General features: G+C 37.8%; 1 long non-coding RNA gene across 1 annotated transcript in view; it reads left to right on the top strand.

The window, feature by feature from the left end:
* LOC112148646 overlaps positions 1 to 7666 on the top strand; it is a 21539-nt gene extending 13873 nt beyond the window's left edge. Inside the window, exons 3-4 of the long non-coding RNA XR_002919654.2 lie at positions 6243 to 6309; positions 6419 to 7666. This is a non-coding gene — a long non-coding RNA (uncharacterized LOC112148646). The remainder of the gene's footprint in view (positions 1 to 6242; positions 6310 to 6418) is intronic.
* Positions 7667 to 9032: the final 1366 nt, after the last annotated feature.

Here is a 9032-nt window from a genome sequence, read left to right as displayed (position 1 = left end):
TTCCTGAAGCCTCTCGTGGTCCAGGAGGGAGACAAACATCAGTTTTTGTGATCGATCAAGGTCTGTGTCTGGAAAATAATATTGTCGGATTTTGCGCTGCACGCGCCCGTGGTGCGTTCAGGGGCCTCGTAGATTTCCTCATATCAGCTTCACTCCCGCTCAACGGAGTCACGGAACTCCTTTACCCGTGCCAGACAAAACTGTGCCACAACTTTACCCAGACATTCATTTTCCACCAAAAATCAGACGATGAGACGCTTTCCACTGGTAACATCTTCAAACCTGACACGCCGCTCCTCGGCACCTGTGTCCGTCACATAACGCAGAACCAGAGCGAGCTGCGAGCTATCCAATCATAGCACGTGAAAATGATGACGTTCCCGAGGGCCCGCTAGCTGGCGTTGATTTCGCCTACTTCAGATCTGATTGGTTGAAGCAACAGTTTGGTCGACAATTATTTTATGCTACAGGGCCCGCAGAACTGATTGTGAAGGCCTCCGGGCAGATTTCTTTGACCCTAGCAACAAATGGTGCTGCAATGTGATTGGTTAATGCTTAAATAGGAAAATACACGTCTGGAAGCAGCGCAACCAGGGAGACAGCAATGAAAGGACGAAGACAGAGCATTTGGAATTATAGAATACGTATTCACGGAAATAAATAATAATTAATATCGGTCTGTGATTCAGATATTTTTAGGCCAGCAGAGAAGGCCTTGCAGGCCCTGACGGCCCGCCATTGTTACAAACCAAACTCATCTTTTCAAGTGGGACAACTGTCAAAGTCGGTAACTATCAGACACTTTTCACACTATATCTGCTCTATTGGATTTATTGGATGGAGGAAGTGGGATCCTCTGCCTCATAGACAAAGTCTATGTATTTGTGCAATAAAGTGGATGGGATAAAAATGAGTAATTTTCAGTGAAAAGTAAATATTTCAACCTGCAACAGAGAATTTAGGAGAGAATCTAAGAGGAGCAATAGATGAAACAGTAAGGTGACTGAAGATTATTTAACTCCTGATTTATCTTGTTGTACTGTATTAATGAGAGAAGGAGGGGTTGATGAGCTTGGTTTTCATGTGTTAAAGTCATGCAGGAAGTGATAAAGTTGCCACATTTAATTTTTAATTCCCTTCAGTATGTTGTTTTATTAACATCCTGAGAATATGTGTTGTGTCTAAGCTATTAGTGGGCTGTTTTATTTTAAGCAAAGGGCTTTTATTCCATTTGTTCTCATCCTTGCTTGCATAATTGGTTACCTGGGAAGTGTTGCATGTTGCTGTGGAAGCACATTAAAAAAAAAAAAAAAAAAGCCCATGTAGGTAATGTTTTAACTAAACATGAGCTCTTAAAATTGCTGAATATATTTGTTAAAATCAAAAATTCCATCAAAAGGAATTCAGTAAACATACATGTGGTAGCAGAATAAATTACTATTGCATTCATATTCACATCTAACCATACTTTAGTGTGTGGGTGTGTGTGCATCGTTTTTCAAAGCTGAATTTTCTACTCCACCTTTGGGTGTATCCTCAGACTTCTGGATTCTGTCTCCTTACAAAAGACGTGGAGTTATCGTAGACTCCTGCAATCCTCAGCTGTGGGACAAAATCCTCATCCTTTTCATCCCTTTGTGTGGTGGGATCCCTCTAGACCACTTAATGAACACTGACGATAGAAAAATTAGGGGTAGACTCAACTATTGTTAATATTACATAAATTAAAGTTGCAAAAAGCTTTTATTAAATATGTTGCCATTGTTTGGCTAAAAAAGACAAAAGATTGCCTTGGGAAATAACTCAGCTCTAATGATCTCTTTTCCTTCTATCTGCTGTGACATGATATAATGAAAGCCATTTGTCTTTCTTCACCGAGACACTAATGATGTTTGTGATTAGTTGGTGCCACCGTACAGTTACATGGCCACTTGTTTCTAGAGATTGTGCATAAACCTAACATCTTATAGTTCCGTATTGGCCACAGATTTAGAGACGAAATAAGAGAGGACTTCAGTTTACAATCGTTCCCATTCTCCAAAATGTATACATCTGCCAAACTCTATGAATTGATAAAATGTTACAGATTAATTTCCTTCTTGTATGTGTCTTTTGTGTCTCTCTATGACCAGTAATAAACTGACACAATGACTGTTGGGTTGTTACCATTAAAGGGAAGTCTGCATTCTTTATCATTTATTTTTTTTATTTAACACCAAGAGTGCATTGTTTTTCTAATTTATCAGCAGTTTGTTACTTGTTGGTTTATTTGTTTGTTTTTTAATGAAAGCGTCTGACTGCACTGAATGCCCAGGGAATCATTTTTTAATGAGTGGAATAACTGGACTACAGTGAGTGTCCTGGTTTAATTAGGTATTTACCTTTCGGCACCTGTGTTTTCAAGTTTGGGACTAAATTCCTCGTAACTAGTTCTGCAACATTTTCTCGCTTTTTATTAGGACTCGGTTGGTAAAATCAATTGATCAATTTGAATATATTTAAGCTTAATAGATCAATAACCGATTAATAAATATTTAAACTGATTTTACACATAACGCTAAAGTCGGCTAGCTTGATGCTAATGTTTAATGGAATTTCCCAAAGGGTGGCTAATGCTAACGCTTGGTTGACTTAAACAAACATTTCTGACTTTACAAACTTCTATATAAACTCACAGGCATGAATTTTTCAAACTCGTTTCTTGAAATATTTTTTTAAAGTAACCATTTGTGGTCCAAAACATTGTTTTTTGATCATACTTTCTTCTTCTGGAGCAAGATGTAATGCTATAGCGCGATCACCACCTAGTGGTCAAACTGAAACGCACTCCAGGAGAGGCAGAACAATGTTTACAATGTGAATCATCTGAACATTTTTGATAGAACTTCTCCTTTTGAGAAACCATGTGACAGTGTATGATATTAACAATCTAATATTTTAACTTACAAATTTTACGGTATGTGAAATGTATCAGATCAATATACATATATTCAAATAATTTAGTAGATTATTAATGTAGTTCTAAAGAAATGTGTATAAATGTGTAAACTCAAAGTTTAATTGATTTAAAGAATCAAACGAATTGAAAAAAATTGTATTTGAATCGGTTCAGGAAATTAAAATCGATACCCAGCCTAATTTTTATGGATGCGGAATTGTTCTTTGAATGTCGCCACAAAGTTTGGTGGAAATCGGCGCCAACACCAGCGCTACTTTTCTCTCTCAGCATTGATATTCTGCTACATGCAGTATCAAAGCTAAATTTATGATAAAAAGTAGCTTCATGCTGGCAAAAATATATATATATATATAGTAACGATGAAGCCAAAGTGCTGAGTTCTGTGAATTAATAAAACTGGAAATGAATTTGAAAGGAACAGACGCTTGTTCAAATTCAGTTTTTCTTTTGTGTGAACAGTCAAGCTCCAAAGTTACAGTGTGTGCAATTTTCAGGGTGCTGCACATCAAGAAGCTTTTCTCCATATAATAACGGACTCAAGTAATAACTGCAGGTGGTGTACTTGGTTGTCATGGTGATGAATAGTCTCTCGGGCAACACAGGAAGTCCATCTGGGGGGAAAATCTGAAAAAGGAAGTAGGTAGCAAAGATTGAGGAGACACTACCTGATTTATTCCTCCTCATCCATCATTTAAAGCTCAAAACTATCGGTTTTTACAATGACTAAAGGGCTAGGCGCTGCTTTAGGCCTTTGTGATCACAGAAAAAGGTATCAAACAATACATGTGGAAAACATATCAGATAAAAATTTTGCTTGTTAAAGTAAGAAAAAGGAAATAAATGCCAACAGAAATAATACCGGTAACCTTTTTCTTCCTTCAGTTTCTTTTTTCTCCTCTTTATTTTTTCATCTCCTTCAATCTGCAACTCCCTCTAGGTTACATAGAACCCTAAATTTATATCCCTAATTGTTATGATAAATTAAAGTTGCATGCATGATATCCTGGTGAATTTAGTGTCTGAATCAGAGTGACTCCTAACGTGGTTGTGCGCTCTCCTTCATCTGCTTGTGTACGACTGAAGACAGAGCACACGCACAGCTCTTATTCTGTTATCACTCACTGATTAGCAAACTGCTCCGACTTCTTCCACATGAACATCAAAGGGAATTTTCAATGTCATGCTAAAAATTGCTCAACCTGTGTGCGACTGAGGGGTCGGTATGGATGCCTGTGGAAATAAAGGCGCATGTTGCAGACTTCAGGTAAATAATACGGCTTTGGGATTGTTTTGATAGAGATCGAACAAAAATAATTTTTAGCTTTTATAGATACATTTTTTATTTTGTTTATAAAATGTTGAGAAGCAGAACTTTAAAATATTTCAAGCTTTTTTCCCATCTAATTGGAGGATTCTCGAGAAAGTTTCAGTGATAAATTGTCAAAACTGTCAGGTGTGAATATTTAGTGAACTGGTTAAAGAAAAACTAAATGTGAGGTGATGTTTTAGGGATAACCAAAGTAACTGTTACCAATCTTTTTGTACTTTATTCCAACTTTCTAATTGCAGAGTCGTAAGCCAGCCCAATGAATCAAAACCACTAGATTACTAAGGTCAGAGAAAGACGTACAGATAAAAAATGATCTTTATTGCTTAAATTCTTCTTGAGTTGTCCTTTGTGGTGTTTAAAATCTTGTTTTTGGTGTTTTTAAATGTTCTTTTTGCATTTTTCTCATTATGAAAGACATGTAAAGAAAATGAGGCTAAAAATAGAATTTCTGAGTATTTCTTTATGCAAATTAGTTGTAATTCAGGAGCAAAAAAAAAACTTCATTGGCTAAAGCTTGCAGCTGCAACTTAGAACCTGCTGCGGCTGACCACAAGATCCCTGCTAAACTATCACATTTATCAATAAAAAGGTTTTGCACTTGGAGGACGGGGTTTTAAAAAGTTTTGAAATTTACATATTTTATAAAACTGTAATGGAAACACTCTTTTCAAATTAAATGAGTCATGTAACCAAAAGTGACTGCGCTGCAGCAAGAGGTCCAACAGTATCACCCACCTCATCAAAAGTTGAGCATGTCATGCAGAATGGTTGGATCCACAGCTCCTCTGTAAAATCACCAACCACGATTTCCTAAAATTGATTTATCGGAGGTGCTCCCACATAGCTAGCAGCTCCATGGCCTGAATAAGACAATAGATGATGACGAGTGATGGTGCAGTGGCAGAAATTTGAATGCTGTAAATCGAAGTATTGTTAACATCCATCGCTGTGTTTTTGAATACTAAATGGCGTATACCTGTATGGCGCTTTTTTACCTTCCTTGAAGGCCTAAAGTGCTTTACAGTTACAGTCCCATTCACACACACATTTACTCACTGATGGCGGCTCCAATGCCAAAAACCAACCTTCCACCAGAGACAATGTGGGGTTCAGTGTCTTGCCCAAGGACACTTCGACACACGGGCGGGCATCGAACCTGCAATCTTCCGATTAGAGGTCGACTGCCTACCGCTGCACCATGGCCGCCCCTAAATGACTTGCATAATTATGATTTAATGAAAATACTTTAATCGCAAAATTGTTTTTTTTCTAGAATTTCAATTAATTGTTGCGCATATGTGTAATGGAAACGCAGCTACTGTCTGCTTAGTGCAACGCTGTTTCCCAGACATTAGCATTAGCCTAGCCTCCACAGCGTTAAGTCATCTGACAAGGAAAGAAATGCTTCAGGAACAGCACAAACTACTGGAGATGGTCAATAAAAAAACAAAAACCTGAATTCAGCTTCTGTGAAGCAAACTAAAGACTTTAATAAAAGCGAAAATGAATATACCGTGTGCCTTGGAGATTTGAGATTTTTGTATTTTTAAGTAGCAATCTTAATCTGATTTCTTGTACTTTCAGTATTTATTTGTGTTAATATACAAACATTTTCTCCTGGGGTGGAAATCCACAGGAGTTACATCCATGTGTAATTTGCAGAAGACGTGCATGGGTGAGAAGTGACAAGAGCGCTCATGTAATCTGCCTGTCTGACTGTCAGAAACCATCTCCGCGTATCTCAACCTGTCGAAGCATCTTTGTCAATCTCTTAATCGCTTTTTCAAGCCTCCTTTTCTACGTTTGAGCTGTCTCAGCATTTAAAGCCTTCATTTCTTTGTACGCATCTGTTTATCTGCACATGGCTTCCTTTTAATACAATTTTTTTGCCCTAGTTATGTTCACCCAACACTTTTTTCCGTTTCTTCGGCTGCTCATCCATTTTACATGCAGGAACGGGTGACAGGCCAGAATTCAAACTTCCACGAACAGCAGTGAGGATTTACAACCTCAGCACACGGTACGTTTCCTCAACCTGCTCAGCTAAAAGGAGCCAATTATTGTTGATTGTGTCTTGATTTATTACTTGTAGGCTCTTTTCGATAACAGACTTTTTTTTATTTTAACAGCAGGAGGATGAGGAGTTGTAAAGCATATCGAGGAGGAATTAAGAGCCAAGTGAAAACATGTGCACAAAGTTTGAACAAGTGCTGACGATCAGGAAAAGCTGTGACGGAAAGTGGGTCATTTATGTCACTTTTGATGACAAGCTGTGTGACACCCTGGTCACCCGGTGCCACTCTCTCCTTCCTCTGGAGAGACTGACACCAGAGCAGGGACACAGACTGTCACCCGCCTCAGCCCTCTTTTGGCCTTGTAAAACACTGCAATATGTGTGCATGCTGCAGCGTCTCCATTCCATCATTCAAACCACTTGCTACTTGGTGCTTCTCCAGCTCGGTATGTGAGAAGCAAGAAGTGTGTTTATGTGTGCTCTTTTTTTAAAACACTGAAAAAGAAGCTGGCCACACACTGACAGTCATGAATTTCCCCAAAGGACACGTTTTCAGACTGCAGAACTTTCATATTCCTCACTTACAGGCCAGTCTTTTCCTCCTGCATTACAGAATGTTTCTTATGATACGCTTACATGCTTACACTAAACAGGCATCCTTGAATGCAGTGTTCATACTGGATTATCCTTACCAATACTAGCAGAAATGCTCACTGTTGTCAGTGTGAAGTATCGAAACAATGTGAATCTCACAAATATTGCTCCAACCTTTTTCTTTCACACCTCTATTATGATATATAAAAGGCTTGGTATCAGTTGCTGCCAGGCACAAACGGCAAATTTTCATTTTTTTAAGAATTAAATTGAGTCAGAGTAAAGTTGAATATGGCTGTGAGCACTCAGCACCACAAAATGCACTTCGTTATATCCGAGTCAGAGACACCAAAACTTTATCTTTGATGAAAAAATACTTCTTTTGTTTCAGATGCCAACTTCATTTGATTCAAGACTTGTTTTAATCCCAGAAACAAATGAAAGAAAGAAGCTGCGTGATTCATTAATGGTTTAATACACTATTTACTCTTTATTTTATTTTTTTTTGTTTGCATATAGCTTAAACACTTGAAGTTTAAAGCTAATGATGGTTAAGATGTGTGTTTTACACCCAGTTTATGTAAGACCCAAGTAGTCGATTAATTAAAGGACTAATTGGTTCATTCATAATTTAAAACATTTAAATAATTAAAAATAAATAATAAAAAATAATAAAAAATGGTGATTAGTTGATTATTAAATTAATCCTTTTTGGCAGTTGTATTTATTAGTTTAAGCGTTCTCAACTTTTTTGGTAAAAGAAAATGTCTCCCTGGTTGTAAAATCCTCTCTAAAAGAGCTCTTAGTGGAAGGACATTCAGTGCTATTTGAATTACTTTAGATATTGTCACTTTTTGAGCAGGATAATCTGAATCATCTAAAGATCTGAAACATTCAGAAAGTTAGGAATCTGTTTATTATTTGTCCAAACACTACATCTATTTCTGTATGCACGGTGGAGTAGCCAATACAGTAAAATAACTAAAACAAACAAACAAACAAAAATAGGACTTCTCCCAGTTTGTCAGATCATTTATAAATTGACACTTCTGGGTCGCATTGAGCTGGGAAAAATCCAACATATCACTCGTGCAGCTAGATAGACAGCCATTTCCTCACTATACCGTAGTCCCTAATCAAATAATTTGTGGTATTTGGGCCAAATTCCTTCATTAGTACACGGAGGTAATATTGATTGAACAAAACTAAGACGATGTGTCATGTGATTTGCTTTCATTTGTAAATTAAAAGGAATTGTATCATAAGGAGGCTCCTACAGATTTGACAGGTTCACTGTGAATAATTATGCTGGTGTCATCTTTGGCCCAGTGTGATGAGGGGCGACCTTGCTAGTGTCTCCATCTTTCACAAAATACAGAATGTAGAGGTAGAAGTCAATCATTGATGTAAAAGATGCACCAGAGAGAGGCGTCCCTGATTAAGATGAATGCTTCAAAACTAGAACATTCTTGTTTATCCCACCAATCCCAACAGATCATGAGAATTTTGGGGAAATAAAGACTCTTAGATATGTATTTAAAATAGCATACAGATCTTTTCAAGCAGTTATCTATGAAGACCAGTAAAAGCCAGATTTCCTATTGCAAGGCTTGATCACAGTTTCATCACGAGTGGCTCTCTGCAGCAGTTCTCCACCATTCATAAGCCTCTCACACGTCACACCACCTCCTCCTGCCCCGTCTTTCACCTCCCCCTGTGGTTTCATTTCTTGATTCATTTCCAGGATCCTCATCTTAAATAAGATACCCCCCCTCGCCAATTCTGCGCCACAAAAACAAATATTTCTGCCATGTGTTGTTTGAGTGCCACCATAAATAACCAGTCCCTCCAGCCTCCAGCCAGGCTGTGTTTCACCTTCTCTAAAGACTGCCATAATCGAGCCATTGCTCAAAAAAACCTCTTTACCCTGAAGTCCTGGTTAATTACAAGCCCATCTTTAATCTTCCAAGTTTTTGAATTGATAGTGAGGCTGAACTGATGAAGAAAAATCCTCATTCTGTGGGTGTATGAATGTGTTAATTGTAAAGTCTGTCTGCTGGCCGAACTTTATTCACTTTACTATAGAATTACAAAATTATTTGCATTGTGGCGTAATTATGACCTTGAGCTTAGCA

The sequence above is a fragment of the Oryzias melastigma genome, linkage group LG9, assembly GCF_002922805.2.
Source record: "Oryzias melastigma strain HK-1 linkage group LG9, ASM292280v2, whole genome shotgun sequence".
Taxonomy (NCBI): domain Eukaryota; kingdom Metazoa; phylum Chordata; class Actinopteri; order Beloniformes; family Adrianichthyidae; genus Oryzias; species Oryzias melastigma.
This window is presented reverse-complemented; position numbering and strand designations above follow the sequence as displayed.